Source organism: Ursus maritimus, unplaced genomic scaffold, assembly GCF_017311325.1.
Source record: "Ursus maritimus isolate PB19 unplaced genomic scaffold, ASM1731132v1 scaffold_13, whole genome shotgun sequence".
Taxonomy (NCBI): domain Eukaryota; kingdom Metazoa; phylum Chordata; class Mammalia; order Carnivora; family Ursidae; genus Ursus; species Ursus maritimus.
The window spans coordinates 25,831,504-25,849,109 of NW_024423675.1; the positions used below are offsets into that span (position 1 = coordinate 25,831,504).

Sequence of the window (17,606 nt, forward strand, 5' to 3'; positions counted from 1 at the left end):
CCTAAGGAATGAACTGCCCAGCAATGGAATAGGCTAGTTCTCTGGGGTTTCTGTCCATGGGAGGTTTGCAGCTGCTTTTCAAGCTGTAAAAGATTCCTCAGAAAGAACAATATTAGACTAGACAGTCTTTACAAATTCTACTAGTCTTACCAACAAAGAGAATGTGATACGTGAACAAGAAGAAATTTTAAAGGTGATTTAGTCCCAATCCCTCCTTTACTGAGGGGAAAAACAAAGGCCCGAGTTCTGAAATAAACTTCTAGTTGTTTGCAGGGCTGGAAGTCAACTCCAGCCTTCTGGAGTGTCAACGAATGATAGTAGGAACAGCAAAACTTTCAATCTCTTATTTCCTCATTCCTGGTTTTGTTTGTTTTAACCAAGTAATAATTTACTGGTTTCTCAGGAGAATGTTTTAGATCTCAAAGCTTTTTGAATGGCATCTTTCTGTCCCCTCCTCGTCAAAACTCTCAGGAAGCTTTCCCCATGCTGGAGAACTCTGGCCCTGAACTCCTCCTCTGTCTCCCTACCCACTTTCAGTAACTAGCAGACATAATGAACGGAGTGAACATGAAAGTCACCGTGGAATGTAATGAATGATAATTAAAATACTTTGAAATCAATTTTTATCTTCTTGCAAAAATACAAAGGACTTCCTCATGTATTAGCTGATTTATTTTCATAGCAGAATATCGTCTCCTTCCACTTTTTTTTATTGTTTTTACATACGCATGACAACTATTGGTGATTTGCTCATTATTCATTCACATTTCCAAGAGGCAATAGCTCTCATTCTTAGAACTTTGTATTGAATGAGGACCCGTGATATAAGATATGTTCCCGCTGTTTATTTCAGGTAAGTATTTGATGACGGTTACACAAGGCTCTGTCTGGTTACACTTCCTTTGTCATCGCTCAGTGCTCCCATAGTTCAGGTCACATTCAGGTAAACACTTCACATAAAGACAAACCATCCCCTAGTCCCAGGCTGCACTTGGAAGGCTGGCCAACCATCTTCCTGACGACTCACTAGCTCCGAGGTGCAGCAGGTGAACAACTGTGAATACTCAGCATGAGCCATCACGACTCCCGGAAAAAGTTCAAGGCACATGTTCCAGTGCAAGGTGGGCCAACACCTCCATCTTTCTGAACAAAAGGCAGCACTCTTTATGCATAATAACAAAATGCAATTGGATCATTACTGAGCACCTGCCTTAAGCAAGCAGTGTGCTCAGTGTTTTTTTATGTAATATTTTATTTAATCCTGCTAACAATCCTGTAGGATATGGGTATTATTTTCATCATATTACAGAGGAGAAACTAAAGTGTACAGAGAGATTAAGTAATTTGCCCCTGGATACAAAGCAGATAAATATTAGTGCTATGATTCAAAAGCGGGTGATGAAACTCTGAATCCCACACTCTTATACCAACTGATCTTTACACCAACTGTCTCCCTCGATTGTCAAACAGTATTTTCAAGCAGCTCCCAAAAGGCAGTGATCACAGCTCCGGAAGCAAGTAAATGTATTGCCGCTCTTGAATCACGAGATGATGATAATGTTGCAGATAAGGCCTATTTCTGCAATTGACATCTTTTAAAGGGAAACATAGGTTGCACGTTCCCTCCTTGAAACATTGTACTCCATCTAATACCATGATTATACTTTCTCATTCTCACTGCTCCATCTCCATCTGCTCCTTCAACATTGGTTCTAACCCCATCATATCATCTGTCACAACCCGTTTTTGGTGTTACTGCAGACATCTAGGTTCTGATGACTATAATGAGTATTGGTGACCCTCTCTACAATGCTGCCCTCACTCTTGCCTTCTAGATCCCTCAGGCATCTCAAAGGTACCAAGTCGAAATTTTAATTCACATGATCTTACCTCCCAAGTTTCCTCCCCAGCTGGAATACTCTATCTCAGTGAATGGCACTGCCATCCTGAAACCCAGTCAGTTAAACTAGAGATTTGGGGGTCACTCTGGTTTCCTCTCCCCTCCAGACTTCTCATCTCTTACGGAGCATTATGCCTGCCAATCCGTACTCCCCACCACCACCACCTTGTGAAGTGCCCTTCAATTTCTCTCTCCTGGACTACTGCAGGAGGCTCAGATGCTGCTCTCCCTGTCTTCAGAATCACTGTCCTTCTGCCACAGTCACCCCAGTAGTCTTCTAAAACCTAAATCTGAACTCATCATTCTCCTTTCGATAGCTCTTCAAGTGTTTCCCATCACCTAAGTTCAGACGCCTCAAGACAGTTTCCTGCTACAACCTATCTTCAAGTTTTTAACACTTATCTGCAGTTTCCTAAATGCACTACACTGTTTCCTGTTTCTGTGCATTTGTACAAACTATTAACCCCAACTAGAATGCCATTCTATCTATGTATTAGAGACAGATTCATTTTTTAAGGCCCAGCCCAGGCATCTCCTCTTCTGTTAAGCCTCTTGGTCTAAGCAAGCAGAGTGGCTCACTTGGTCCTTCTGTACATTGACTTCTACTATTGAATTCATTCCACAGTGTTACTCCCATATATTGTTGGGGGGCAAGAATTCCTATCCTCTCAAAGGTCCTTCCAGCTGGACTAAGAATCAAATTGACATGAGACAGATTAACAGGAGAAAAACAAATTTAATATCAGCATACATATGGGGAATTCATGCAGACATGGAAATTCCAAAGACAGCCAAGCTAAATGAGGTCTAAATGTCATTCTGAACTGAACTAAAGAGAAGGGGGTAGGGGTCTGGGATTTCAGAGGAAAGAAATGTACTTCACAGGCTGATAAGAAGAGCAGATGTTTAGTAATTAGATGTTTGCCCTGCCATACAGATGCGTCACCCAGATAAAAAGTACCTTTGTTAATAACCCGTATTGTGGAAAGGCCCTAATTTAGATTCTTCTGTGTGCTTAAGGGAGGGACAAAAGTTTCTCGTGAGCCCGAAGTGTCTCGAGTGCCATCAGCTCAACAACCCACATGCCAAAGTGGAACACTGGGGGCGGGGGGGAGGGGGGGACCTGTCCTGAACCCCTTCAATATTTACAGTGTACCTCTTCTACTGGATTCTGAGCCCTTTGATTGCATTTATTTACATAAGGTATGTCAATGAATCATTCTTTCTTGGCCTTTGCCATGGCTTCCAACAGGTGTAACATCCTTCCCCATCTCACTGACTTCAGATGTGGCTGTGTGATTCCTTTGGAATGGGGGCAAACACAACCTATGGCACATCCTGGCAGAAGCTTTATTATTATTATTATTTTCCTAGCAGAAGCTTTAAACAGTCTGAATAGTTTGCCCTCCTCTTCTTTGCTCTCCCCCCAGCTTCTGCTCTCCACCCTGAGAGTGCCTTCCCCCAGAAAGCCACCGCTGCTCCCCTGTCCTGAGTCCCAGAATGAAAGATACATGGAGCTGAACGTAGGCCTGGTACGACCAACAGAGCCTCGCCAAGTACAACCAACCAACAGTCCTCATGCAAATGAGTAAACCACTGAATTTTAGAGGTAAAAACTGACTAACAGAGGGCATTTTAAAGAAAGCAGCATGATTTCTGAGTAACATTTAAAAGATGTCAGAAGATCCGATTTTAAAGGTAGCTACACATTACTCACACCTACTTGTATTACCGTGGCTGAGTTACTTAGCTATCTGACCTCCAATTCCTTCAATTATAAAACGAGTGCTTTGACTAGATGATCTGAAAGTCCTTTTCAGTTCAAATGCTCTAATTCTACTGTTCTAGCAAGGAGCTTTATAGAAATAAATATAGTCATTGCAACATTTGAATGTGGTGGAGAAAAATTATGATTTCAACTTTCTGAAAGAGAAAACTAAGACACAAACTTAAACAGTTAGATGAAACGTGAAAATCTGGGGGTTCAGCATAGTGACAAAAGCCCATCGAGGGAAACATGATGGGTTATACGTATTTATATGTGATGATAAATGTGCTTGATACTTGAGATCCTACCCTATTCACTGGGCATCCCTCCCACCCCTGATAGCAGTGCCATTATCGTACCTAACCCTTGTTTTTCACAACCGAAATTACCAAAACTAACAAAACAAAATGCTGAAACTACACCACAAATTTTAAAGAGAAAAGAACAAAACCAGTATCTTCTTAGGTCCATCCCACACAGCAATCAACATAGTTTCATGGTCCCTTTGTTATCCCATGACAGCAAGCTGCCACGATGGGCCACGTAATCTAAAGGCTCATTATTGCTCAGGTCTGAATGCTAATGACAATGGCAAATATATTGCTTGCTTTGTGCCAGGCAATGTCCCAAGTACCTTTCCTGTACTATGTTAATTCATCTAATCCAAAGAATAGCACCAAGAGGTAGATACTATATATTTTTTAAGATTTTATTTATTATTTGAGAGGGAGAGAGCATGAGCCATGGGGAGGGGGGACGGGAAGCAGACTCCGCACTCCTCCACCCCCCACTGAGCAGGGAAACCGATGTGGGTCTGGATCCCAGGACCCTGGGATCATGACCTGAGCCAAAGGCAGACACTCAACTGACTGAGCCACCCAGGTGCCCAGGTAGATACTATATTTAATCTTCATTTTGCTGAAGAGGGAACTGAGGCACAGAGAGGCTGAGTGATTTGCCAAAAGCCACACTGTATAAGAGGAAGAATTCAAACCCCAAAAACAAGGCTACAGAGCTCATAATCATAAACTTTAATACCTTTAAAGGGAGAATCCAACTGAGGTTCTGACGACCTCATCTTCCCAGCCTAGATATTCTTCGCATAAAATTCTGCTTCCGATTTCTTTCAAATTGCCAATACAAGAAAGCAATTTTCATTTCTACTCCAAACCATCATTATTCTGTTTAGTAAAACAATGCGTTTTCCTTGATTTCAATGTTTGCTTACTCTTGTAGAAACCAGAGTAACACAGCAAATATATAGATATCTTTCCTATGTGCGTGTGCCTTTTAGATTTAGTTGACACTTACCTCCCACTGCCAACTAGACTACATACTTCATGAGGTCAGAGACTGTTTGCCATTGTAGCTCAGCCCTCTGAATACTAACCGCACATAGTGGGCATTAAATAAGTATTGAATGAATGAATGAATGAATGAATGAATGAATCACAAGTTCCTGAAGGCCTGGGTTATCATTTTTCAGGATTATACACATAAGAGATATATAGAAAATGATGCTTACTAAAATTATATAAAAATAGGAATATAATTTTTGTTTTTCTCCTTTTATGCTTTTGCCTCCTTCATGTTTTACTTCTAGCAAAACATTTTTAAAAGCATCTGAAGGTGATAAGGATCTAGTTCTGCAGAAAGAAGGGGTTTAACGAAAGTCCCTGTCCTGCTAACACAAATAGGAAAATAAATTTAGTACCTGCCACACGTAGGCTTTTAAGACAACAGAATACGTTCTCAGGTTGTAGCTCCTGTGCCAAAGTTTCTAATAACATAATGCAAAGCACGTTTCTAAAATGCATTAGAAATGACTTCGTGATTGATGCAATGCTGAAAAATAGTTATAAAGTAGCTGATATGCATATATCATTTTAAATACACAGTTGAAAATTAGAGCTGCTAATTTATTAAATTGGACTGTATTTATTTCATTCACTTATTACATCATGAACACATTTTGTGTAACTATCACCACATAGTAACTAGATATCTGAATCATTAAGAAAATTCAAACCTTGGTCAATTTTTTGACATGAATAAAGTAAAATTACTGCCAGTCGGACGTGTTTCCATTTATAGCACAGGATGCTAAAGATACTTTAAAATGGTAAACTTGTTTCCAACTAAAATCAGATATTCTTCCCCTTCCTATAAATTAATGGGTCATGAAACCTAAAAACAAAATCAAAACAAAAATCTCCTGCATTGTTTCTGAAATGGCATGTTATTTCCTGATATGCCACAAGAGGGAGCAAAGCCCCAAAGCAAAGGTCTGATTGAAAGCCCTCCAATGGCCCATAGTTGCAGAGTGTAAGCAGAAAGTAGAAGCCAGCATAGGGTAGACATACAGCATTCAGCATTGTAGCCAATGTGGCTGTTTACAAACACCAGATGAAAGCTGGTTAGGCTTAATTCTACAGGATTTTTTCAAATATTTTTTTGCCACTTATGAGTAACTAAAAGAAATTGATTGGATGCTTAATTGAAGAATCAGGCAGCCTTGAAACGCAAACATTTATTTAGTTAGTTATTGTTTCCCGGAAGTATAAACTGGACGAGAATCTCAAGACCAGTGGAAAAGAGGAAGAATCAGAAGGCCTGAGGGTCATTTCCAGAGCCAAGATTAATTTCCTGTTCCGTCCAAAACTCAACACCACGCCCTCTCAAATGTTCTCTTTGCCTCCTGCTGTCTTCCACTGCGCAAATTTTCTTTTAATCTTTCCCCTTTTTCCCAGTTTGAGATCATTAAGTTTATGTTATCTGGGCCCAAGATCCAGAGAGACCTGGGTTCAAATCTCAGTTCGGGCACTATCTTGCTACTCAAAACTAAAACTCCTATTGAATTGATCATGATCACATTTATAATAAAGACAATCTACTACCTTGATAGTTATTCAAGCACATGGGTAGTAATATATGAACGATTTACAGATCTCTACTTTGTTTGTCAAAGTGCTCAAAATAATTCCCATTTTCATCTAAGGAGCATCATCTGATTTTTTCAAAGTAAGAAGGTTCTTAACAATGGCCATTATCTGAACAAAAAAAGTAATAATTTTGAGCACACTAGTTTCCGTTTACTTCTACTCACTATTAGGTAGTGTTGACTGTTGTCTCATTATTCCCTGTATTGCCCTCCCTCATTAATCCAGGAAATAATTGTTCTCTTCTCTGGGTTCTAAAAGCACTTTGCCTGTTAAGTGCTTTATATGCATAATAATCAAATGCTTGTTATAATGTGAGCTAGTTGTTTATACAATTATGCCACATAACGTACACAAAAGAAAGGTTCATGATGAATGGGTGAATGAATCAATGAATAAATGATTAAAAATAGTTCAAAATAGGGGCGCCTGGGTGGCACAGCGGTTAAGCGTCTGCCTTCGGCTCAGGGCGTGATCCCGGCGTTATGGGATCAGCCCCACATCAGGCTCCTCCGCTATGAGCCTGCTTCTTCCTCTCCCACTCCCCCTGCTTGTGTTCCCTCTCTCGCTGGCTGTCTCTATCTCTGTCAAATAAATTTAAAAAAATCTTTAAAAAATTTAAAAAAAAATAGTTCAAAATAAATATTCCTCCCAATATTTTTTAAAATTGTTTCTCTATATCAAGAATAGCGAAGGACAGCTGAGTGGCTCAGTTGGTTGAGTGTCCAAATCTTGATTTTGGCTCAGGTCCTGATCTCAGGGCCCTGGGATCAAGCCTCTTAGCGGGGAATCTATGTGTCTCCCTCTCCCTCTGCTCCTCCCCCCTCCCCCCTTCACTCTCTCTCAAATAAACAAATCTTTTTTAAAAAGAAGAAAAAAGCAAGGCAAGAAATAGATTAGTAGCAAACTATTAAAACGATTCAACCTTTAGTAAACAAACATTAATCAAAAAATTTTTTCTACATGCAAGACACTGCTAAGTAAGTCCTGAGTACCTTGCTCATTTCAGACAGTAAAAAAAAAAAAAAAAAAAAAGGTTAGGAAGAGGGGAAGTACAAGGGATGGTCATGTAATAGCTGGTGTTCAGCTTGCAGGAAGCACAGTTTGACTACAGAATAGGAAAGATTAGGCTGGGAGATGGCCTTGAGCAGTACTACAAAGGGCTGAAATGTCAAGGTAGATAAGAATTTATGGGGTATGCAAAGGAGAGTAATCAAAGGCTTTGACTCTTCTAGATAAAAGAGACAATGAGATACAATAACCAAATGCAAAGCATAATACTTTACTGCATCAAAACACAAATAAATAAACAAAGAGCTAGCAAGGACATTAGGAGAGATTTGAGTATATACTCTATAATAGATAATATTATTCTATCAGTGTGAAATTTCTTGAGTTTAATAATGGTATTGTAGTAATGTCCAAGTGTGTCCTTATTCCTAGGACATACATACTAATACCAAAGTTTTTAAAGGTGAAGTAACATGATATCTGCAACTTCTATGTAAATGTCTATATAAAGAGAGGTATCAATATATGAATGATGGCGAGAAAATAAATGTCACAAAGTATTAAAACTGGTGAATTTAGGTGAAGGTACACAGTTACCTTTTTAACTTTATCAATAAAATTAGGGGGAAAAAAGACTTTATATGGTGGGATTTTATTTATTTGTCTTTCATCAGTGGTGAATTTTTCTTTTTTAAAAATGTTTATATTGAGTTTGGGTGTGGGAAAAGAAGGGTGTAGAAAAGAATTCTGAAACCAACTCGATTTTCATTCTTTTGAAATTATTTTTTTCCTGGATGCTCACAGAATTCTTCATTTACGCTGATACTAAATTATTTTGAGAAGACACACGAGGTCTGGATCTTTTTGCCGGAAACAATGTGAGTCCTTTTAACCAACAAGCACAGATTTCATTTTTTAACTCAGGAAAGTTTTCTTCTACTACATATTTAACTGTTGCTTGCATTTAATTATTCTTATAAATTTCAAGAAGAGTCTCCTGTTTGCGCATTATCTGCTCTCACAAATTTTCACGTTTTTCTTCTGTTTCTGAGAGCATCTCAAGTCTCTCTTCACATCCCTAAAGTGACAATTCTGCTGTTTGCTATCTCCATCTTTTGCCTTTTTGTGCCGCTTTTTATGCGTAATTTCTTGGAATTTGTATTTTCTTGAATTTTATAATTGCAAATCAAACGCTTTAAAAATTTTTCTTCTGTTCCTTTTAGAGAATATGTCTCCAAAGGATGACAATTTTCTCTACATCTTCAGATTATCATTTATCATCTCTTATACTATTATTTTTTCCCCAAACCACATTTTATAGAAAAAGAAATGGTTCTCTAATCAAGTGGTTTGGGAAACTCTGGGTTGAAAAGCTAAGTTTCTTTGCTGTAGGACTTGTAAGACTTTCATGTGCTTTGTCGAGTCACGGCAGAGACAATGTAATATGAGGTGTTCTTCAAATGCATTTAACCCCTAAACCTGCTCTATGGGCCACTTTCAGCTTATCAAAGACTTCCTGTTCTGCAATAATAAGTTGGGAAACTTTGTTATTGAGTATACAGAATCTCATTACTTCTATTTTTTCCCCATTATACTCAATGAAAAGAAACGTGGCATTTTGAAGAAAAAAAACATATGCACCGGTCCTCCTCTCCATCCAGCTGAATGAGTGTGCATTTCCTTCTCTTAGTGCACGCACAGCAGGGCTGCTAATGTACCAAGCCTCCGAGCACATTGCCAATGTTCAGCAATTGTTCAGCCCCCAAGGCTTTGCTGGAAGAAGGGTGGATCTTCTCCTACCCCTTGGCACACCTGCTGACAGTAAGGAACAGAATTCAGTCCTTGAGTGATGCCTGTCTCCCCTTCAAATTCATCTGCTGAAGCCCTTATCCCCAGTGTAATGCTTTAGGAAGTGGGCTTTTGGGAGGTGCTTAGGTATAGATGAGGCCATGAAGGTGGAATCCTCATGAAGGGATAGGGCCCTTATAAGGAGAGGAAGAGACCAGAGCTCACATGCGATGTCTCTCTCTCTCTGCCATGCGAGGATATAGCAAGAAGGCAGCCGGCTACAAACCAGGAACGCTCCTCATCAGACTGAATCTGCTGGATGCTGATCTTGGACTTCCCAGCCTCCAGCATGGTGAGAAATAAATGCTTGCTGTTTTAAACCACCCAGTCTATGGTACTTCGGGATAGCACACCAAACTGAGACAATAATGCTGAGTTGTTTGTTTAACCAGAAGAAAGTGTGAAAAACACAATCACAAGACAGCAGAGTTCTCATTTCCTTCTTTCTATAAGGTTAAATTCACCTAGTTTGCAACACACTATCATTGCCTGTCAACTTCCATCTTTATAACATTTTCTGTGTGGGAAGCGGCTGTCCCATGTGGAAGCAGAAAAGGAGGGGGCGACCAATGGATGCCAAGGGAAGACCCAAACCACTAAGTCATTCCACTCAGGACGGCAGGGGCTGCCTGGTTTTCTGGTAGCTGCATGTCCTGCCTCTCTTAAGACGGAAACACACACCGAGCACAGGTCAAAGCACCCCCCTCCTTCCTCATGACTAGCCCTGACTTGATGTAAAGTCAAAATCTGCTCCAGCCACTTCTATGTCAGTTCACCTACATTCACACTGAAGTCAGAAGAATATCTACCCAGAGTCTAACAAATCATCAATTGACAGACTCAGTTTACAGAGCTGCTCTGATTCTGTATCTCTTATGTATGTTCTTTTTTAAAAAAAGACTTTAATTTATTTGAGAGAGAGCGACTGAGCATGAGTAGGGGAGAGGGAGAGGGAGAAGCGGGTTCTCCGCTGAGCAGCGAGCACAAAGCAGGGCTTCATTCCAGGACCCTGAGGTCGTGACCTGAGCTGAAGTCAGCTGCTTAACCTACTGAGCCAACCAGGTAGCCCTCTTATATATATTCTTGAATAGAAAACAGGAGGATGCTAACTCAAATAATTCTTAGCTAGCCACTATCTCCAACTAGAAGTACAAAATGGGACAAAATGTAAATAAAGAATCAGTTTAATTTGGCAACTAATGAAATGAAAAAAATAACAGAATGGAATACATCATGAATCACAAAAAAAGTAGCAATTTCACCAACCTCCACATGACTTAGCAACTTCCCACTTATTTACTTAATATCTGGAATTTATTATTACAACATTACATTCAAAAAGCAACAATAAAATGCATCGTTTCTTTTTGTGTGTGTTTTCCTCCAAATAGCTCAAAATATTCATACAGAAAGGTTTTTTTTTAATAAATAAAACAAGGTAAGCAAAACCAGAAATGAAAATTAAGATGAATTAGTATGTGGTGTTCAGAGACAAGTGAAAGAAAAAGGAATAAAATAGAATGCAAGCCCCCTAAAGAATACTGTGGCTTCTAGAAATGCTAGTCATAGATTTTCAATAAGACAGAAGATTTTTCCATAAGCCAGTGCTCTAGAGGAAAGGTTCTTTGCTTGTTCATCTCTGTGTGTGTGTATATGTACAGACATAAACACAGATATATGTACTACATAATAAAATGTTAATTTAACTTTATAGAGTATTTAAAACATTTGAAATATAATTTATCAGTAGTAATGTTAAGAAAAGGAAATGTTAAGAAATGCCATAACTCACAAAAAAAAAGCCACTCGCTATTACAGGCAATGATATTTGCAATTAAGCTGAATACAACTAAATTATGACTTTAATTAAAAGGCATTTTCTAAGATGGCACCAACATGTTTAAAATTTAATATATTTTATATGAGATACTGGAGTTATTAACATAAAAATTTCTTTCTGCAGCATGTGCACTTTTTGAAAAGCAAAACATCTTTAACCAATATCAAAATGCTCCCAGAATCCATAGAAGTTTCATTGCATAATAAATTCAAGGAGCAATTTTTTTCCAATCATTTAATACTGGCTCCTACTTGGGATATACAATTGTATTTACATTCATGGTTAATAGTAGCAGAACTGTTGACACACTCTTGTGGCCACGATACCCGCATTAATTTTAAATGAAGAATGAATGGATGGCTCAGGGGACTGGAATGAAACACACGGCCTCTTGCCATTGGGCCAGTAACAGACGAGCATGAGTCAGCAGATCTCAAGATGTCTGGGTGTAATAACAGTATCTCAGTGGTCAGTGGAAGTGAGTTTGAGTTTGAACCCTGTGCCAGGCAGAGAGACAGAGGCCACACTACAAGTGATGTCCTTTTCCAATTTTGTCTCGTCTACAAAAGTCTTATTACCTGGAAACAACTAACCTGTCAGGGTGAGAAATAGTCCGTCTAAAATAAGCCTGAAGCACAGCAAATAGGATTCTTTGTGATCCTGCATGGTCCAGACTTCAGAGGTGTAAGCAAGTGACAATGGCCTTGCTTATCTCTGCTCCTGGTGGACTGCAGGGTAAAGAGGTGAGTGTTTGAGCGTCGCTGGCTTTACAAATGATACGGGAACTGTGGAGATAGGAAGAATATAACAGAAGCAAAACACGTGTGTGTCTTCTGTTCAAGGAGTTTACAATCTAGTTTGAGAAGTACATTTTGACCTACAGTGAAAGAGGCGCTCATAAATACAAGTGACTCTTGGAACAGGAAAGTTCAACGTGAAGGACAGACACAAGGGTCAACACCAAAGGGTGCGCATCTTCCCTGACGAAGCTGCTGTTGTTCTCATTAGCCTTTGAGTTACCCTCAGAATTAATTCATAAGACATGCAGAAATATTTACAAAGTCGTATCACTTTGTACCCATGGTATCACTCAGATTCATCATCCATATTACTCAGAAAGTTGCTTCAGATAACTCCAGCCACTTTCAAGCATCAAAGCTATCCTCAAGGAGCAAATACATAGTCGCCCCAGCCAAGAGCCTTTAACGAAAGTGATATCCTTTCTATAAGACCCTTCTACCCTTGTGCAGTACTTGAAGCAAGGGCAATCTATTACTTTGAAGGGCAAAAACATTGACTTGGTTCTCATTATCTCTATTTACTTTAAAATTAAAATATGTCACTGCAGAGGACTATCTTACATTCTTAAGAAGGGATTTCAGAGCAATCACAAAGTATCATAAAAGTCATGCATATTCCATGGGACCAACATGTTCACCATAATGGAAATTTATCATAGTAAGTACTCTGCTCAAATTCAGCAGAAACAAGTAAAAAAAAAATAAATAAAAGAGAGAGAGAGAGAGATAATGGCTACTTGTATGTCTGCCATATGTCTATTGCCTCAAACATCTTTAAGCATTCTCGCCTTGGTCTTTTCTCCTCTCTCATTGTAAGCCATCTCCTCCTATATACCTCATCTATGCCCCCCGCACTCAAGTCAGAGATCCGAGAGTCATCCTAGATTCTGCATCCCCACATACCCCATTTCTGATTCGCCACCCACTCCTATCAGTTCTGTCTTCTAAATATTTCTCACCTCCCTTTCCTACTCTCTATTTGCCATACCTCTTCCCTGCTTCAGGCTCTCATCTGTGGAGATAAGCAGAACTCTCTAGTAAAGAACCCTAGAAGCTCATTCTTGCTTGTGTGGCAAGGACCCACTGGGCCTGTTTCACTGTCACCCTCTATCAGGAGGAGGGGCTGCACCTGAACTCAACTTCCAGGAGATCCCATGGTTTCCTTGGACAAAAAGGGAGCTGCGGTTTCCCTTTGCAGTGCCCAAAGCCCATAGGTGTTCAGTTTGCCAAACAACCTGAGAAATAGTTGATATCCAAGCCCAGACTGCACAGCACCAAGACAAAGACTGTTGTTATAATTCCTCGGGCGATTCCCACACTTGCCCCATAAGAAAAGCCGAGCAACAGACAGGCCCTGTGGCTTCTGGGGACGCCCTGTGCCAGAGCAGAGCCTCAGTGGGATGAGCTGAGCTTGGGTCCTGTTGCCCCTCCGTGCAGAATGTTGAGGAACTCTGCTGCCATGCACCTAGGATTTCTAACAGGGACAAGAGATGCCACTGTGTTTGCCCCGTCGCTCCCCTGTGGATTATCATCTGTAAAGCCCGTCCCTTCTCCACATGCTCTCCAAGGTCAGACCAGGTCACTTTCTGCCTAAAACTTCCCCCTGTAGAACAAGGGCCAAATTCCTCACATGGTGCACAAGGCCCTGAATGATGTAGCTCCAACTTTCCTTTCCAGGCTCATTTTCTACCATTCCTCCTCTCCTCTTCTCCATCCCCACTACACACACACACACACACACACACACACACACACACAGGCATTCAACCCTGTGCATTGCCTTCCCACACAGCTACCTGGTAACAGAAACTGGCCCAGAACACAAATGCTTCCTCCTCTGTGAAACCTCCTTGCCCACACCTCAGAGACCGGGGCCCTGCCCCCATTGCCTCTCACTAGATAGCTGTATTATAATCTTCCTGAAGACTGGGTCCAGGGACTGTGCCTTGCTGTCTTCGCAGCCCTTCACCTAAAAAAGCCTGGCCCATGGTAGGCACTTGAAAGTTTGTTGAAGAAATAAGCAAATGCATAAATAAATGATGTCAACTCCTGAATACTACTGATGAGCTTGTTGGCCACGTGTCCTTGATGTCATCGTTTTTCAACCATCTTCAATCTGTTATCACTTGCTCTTAAGTGTTTCACTGAGGACGAATCTGGAATTCCCTCTACTGCTCTGGAGGTTTTTAGATGCAGAGTTGCATAAAGTAAAATTACAATGTGCAATGCAGAATCTCTTCTGAAAAACCTATCTGCAGCTCAGTGTTAGCCCTCAAAGTATACTTTCTTGTACTTTAAACAATAATATAAATGCTTATAGAACTCCAAACATCAACTTAATATTAATGGTAATAACAATAATGATTGCCTTTAAAGGACTTGAAGTCAAAAAATAGCCAAACAAGTTGACCTGCAATCGAAATTTTGTATTTTTTATCAGAAAAACAATTCACTACCAATGACAAATAACAGTAGGGCTACTAAAACTACCTGTCATGCATCTAATGAAGACAGATTCTCTGGCTACCACATATAATATGTAATATCCAGAAGTGCTGCTGCAATTCACAGCTAATTAGTGTCTTGCCATTATGAGAAGTGTCATGGCCTTAACTCTCTTTCCAGATCTACTCAGACCTCATAAGAGCCGACAGCCACGCAAGGATCACAACAAGCCAATTAGCACCCATCCCAACCTTGGGCTGCTGCTTCTCCAGCCCGCCCCAGCATCCATAAATCATGCTCCACCATGAAGCTCTTCTCTGACAGCTGCAAGCCATTGTCGCCCAAGGAATAAAGACAATACTTTTAAGGAAGACGCATGTGGGAAAGACAGAGATAGAAAAGGAGTATTATTTGCCTTCCTTTGGCAGCATAGCAGTCAGCAAAATGGAAGACCATCAATTCAGACTGATTAAGGGGACAACTGCACTGAGAAATAAATCCATAGTATATCTGAAGATCCTTAGTGGTAATCAACAGTCAGCAGTTGGGTGGGTTGGTTGTTTATTTGTTTGTTTTAATGTGGACATACTGAAGACCTTTTTCTTTCCATTTTTCTCTTGGATAGCCCTCCTTCTGGCTAATAAGAAAATTTTCCTTTCAGTAGAATATAATGGTCTGCATTTACTTTGTCCCCCAGTGAATACACAGCAATCAGATAATTTGTGTGAAAGACTCTAAATTGTTTGACTTCATTCAGGAAGAATCTGTAATGATATGCTGGTTTCCAAGCAAGGCCTACAAAGCTTCCTAAATCCATAAGCAAGCGCTACAGTATTCTCAGCACATAAAAGCCAATATCCTTGTAATTTTGCTCTAAGCCTGTAAAGCTGTTTTGTTCCATAATATTCTACTTAGAGAGTGTTCAGAATAGTCACTGCAGCCTGGGCATTATTCAAAGATATGACTCAAGCAATCCTACTTTTAGTTTGTTTTCCTCATGGAAATATTCTTCTTCTATAAGTTTAATGTTAATCTAAAACATTTAATCTAGTTTTAGCTCAATAATGATTACCTAATTTTGCATAGAAGTACTGGGAAAGCTAAATAGACAAACATGGATGCATTTAAATAAGGGATTCTCTTCTATCTCTTATCATTAAGGGTAGAGATTTCCAAAAGACTCGTTTTTCTTTCTCTGAGTATAATATTCTCATGGAAGTCTTCAAATATTTATCTACAAGGATGTTCACTGCATCATACTTTATAACAGCAAAATAGCTAAAAATACACAAAACATGAAATAGAGTAAATGACGACATACCCATACAATGGAAGGTTATATGGTTTCTAAAATAATGATGTAGAAGAATATGAAAGGACATGGAAAATTGTTCACAGGACACTGAGAGGCAGAATAAGAAAAACGCAGCCTAGGTCCACTGTATACATGTGCACACACAAATATGTGTGTGTGTATATGTAAATATAGATATGCATATATACACACATATTTATATTTAGATATATTTTTTCTTTATAAGATGATCTCCATTTATTTTCCGGACATGAGTGTGTGTTTGTTTAAATAAATATACTTACAGGTGAAGCACAGAAAAAAGCTTTCCAGGAAAGGTATTTTGATATTAAAAATATATCTTCAGAAGGTGATATTTTTTATTCTTCTTTGAGCTTCTCTATTTACATAACAATGTTGATATTGCTTTCATGATCAGAAAAAAGTTATTAGACCTAATAAAATATTCACGTATGTCACCTGGGTGTGTATAGGTGAGCCCTGGTATGAAGTCACAGGCTGATGGGCCATCAATTCTAAGTGGCAAATGCCCATCGTGTATCAGTCTTTGTATTGGTTTATTATTACCTTGGGTATAAGCAAGATTAGCAAGGTCAGTGGCACATCATACTTGAGCACATTTCAAAAATGGTAATCAGAACAGCATCCTCTAAGTAGGGGTGGAGCTGAAGCCAAACGATTTGAGAACACCATATTAACTTGGTGCAGGAAGAGGCAGGGGCTGAAGGATGGAGCCTCTGAAAACAGGTGCTTCAACATCACTGCCCTTAATCCTTTCCAGCTTCCATGCATCTGCCTCAGTATTTGGGACTACCTGGTGTAAGTAAGAAAAATGGGTGCCAAACACACACAGTCAGGCCTGAGTTCAGGTCCGATCAAAGTTCCTAGGCCATGTGAACTCAGGGCCTGCTTCCCTGGTGCACCGTGGAGGCTGTCCTGACTTCAGCTCAGTGAGCCAGGCAGACACAGTAAGGTGCCTGGGCATCGTGTTTGTTTGTTTGTTTATTTATTTATTTATTTATTTATTTTTAAAGATTTTATTTATTTATTTGACAGAGAGAGAGACAGCGAGAGAGGGAACACAGGCAGGGGGAGTGGGAGAGGAAGAAGCAGGCTCCCAGTGGAGAAGCCTGATGTGGGGCTCGATCCCAGGATTCTGGGATCACACCCTGAGGCAAAGGCAGACGCTTAACGACTGAGCCACTCAGGTGCCCCCATCGTGTTTAATAAACAGTTACCGCAGGGCAACAGGGATAAAGGAAGGCAAAATCCCTTCCCCCACAATGTTTGTATCTAGACAGAGTGCACACTTTAAAGGGCATAATAGCACATGATGGGCCTGGGCAAAACAGAGGTCAGAGCAGAGCAAAGGAGAGAAAAAGTCTCACATGACAGATGGTCTGGATGGTCTTTAAGAAAGGACGTTCCGTAGACTTGCAACATACACCGAAAAACAGATTCTTTAAAGATTTATTTATCTGAGGGAGAGAGGGAGAGCATGAGCAGGAGGAGGGGCAGAGAGATAGAGAATCTCAGGCTGACTCCCCGCTGAGTGTGGAGCCTGACCCGGGTTGGGGGAGCAGGGTCGGGGGCTCCATCTCATGACCCTGAGATCGTGACCTGAGCCAAAACCAAAAGTCGGACACTTAACTAACTGAGTCACCCAGGTGCCCCGAGAAACAGAGATTCTTGAAGGCAGAGACATGCATGTAAGCACCTGTAACTATTAAAGACAATTAG

At 40.2% G+C, this 17,606-nt stretch overlaps 1 protein-coding gene across 1 annotated transcript in view; it reads right to left on the reverse strand.

Moving 5' to 3' along the window:
• The window catches only part of FRK (fyn related Src family tyrosine kinase), a 61,601-nt gene that overhangs the window by 28,317 nt on the left and 15,678 nt on the right, over positions 1-17,606 (reverse strand). The gene's annotated exons all lie outside the window — the stretch shown is intronic.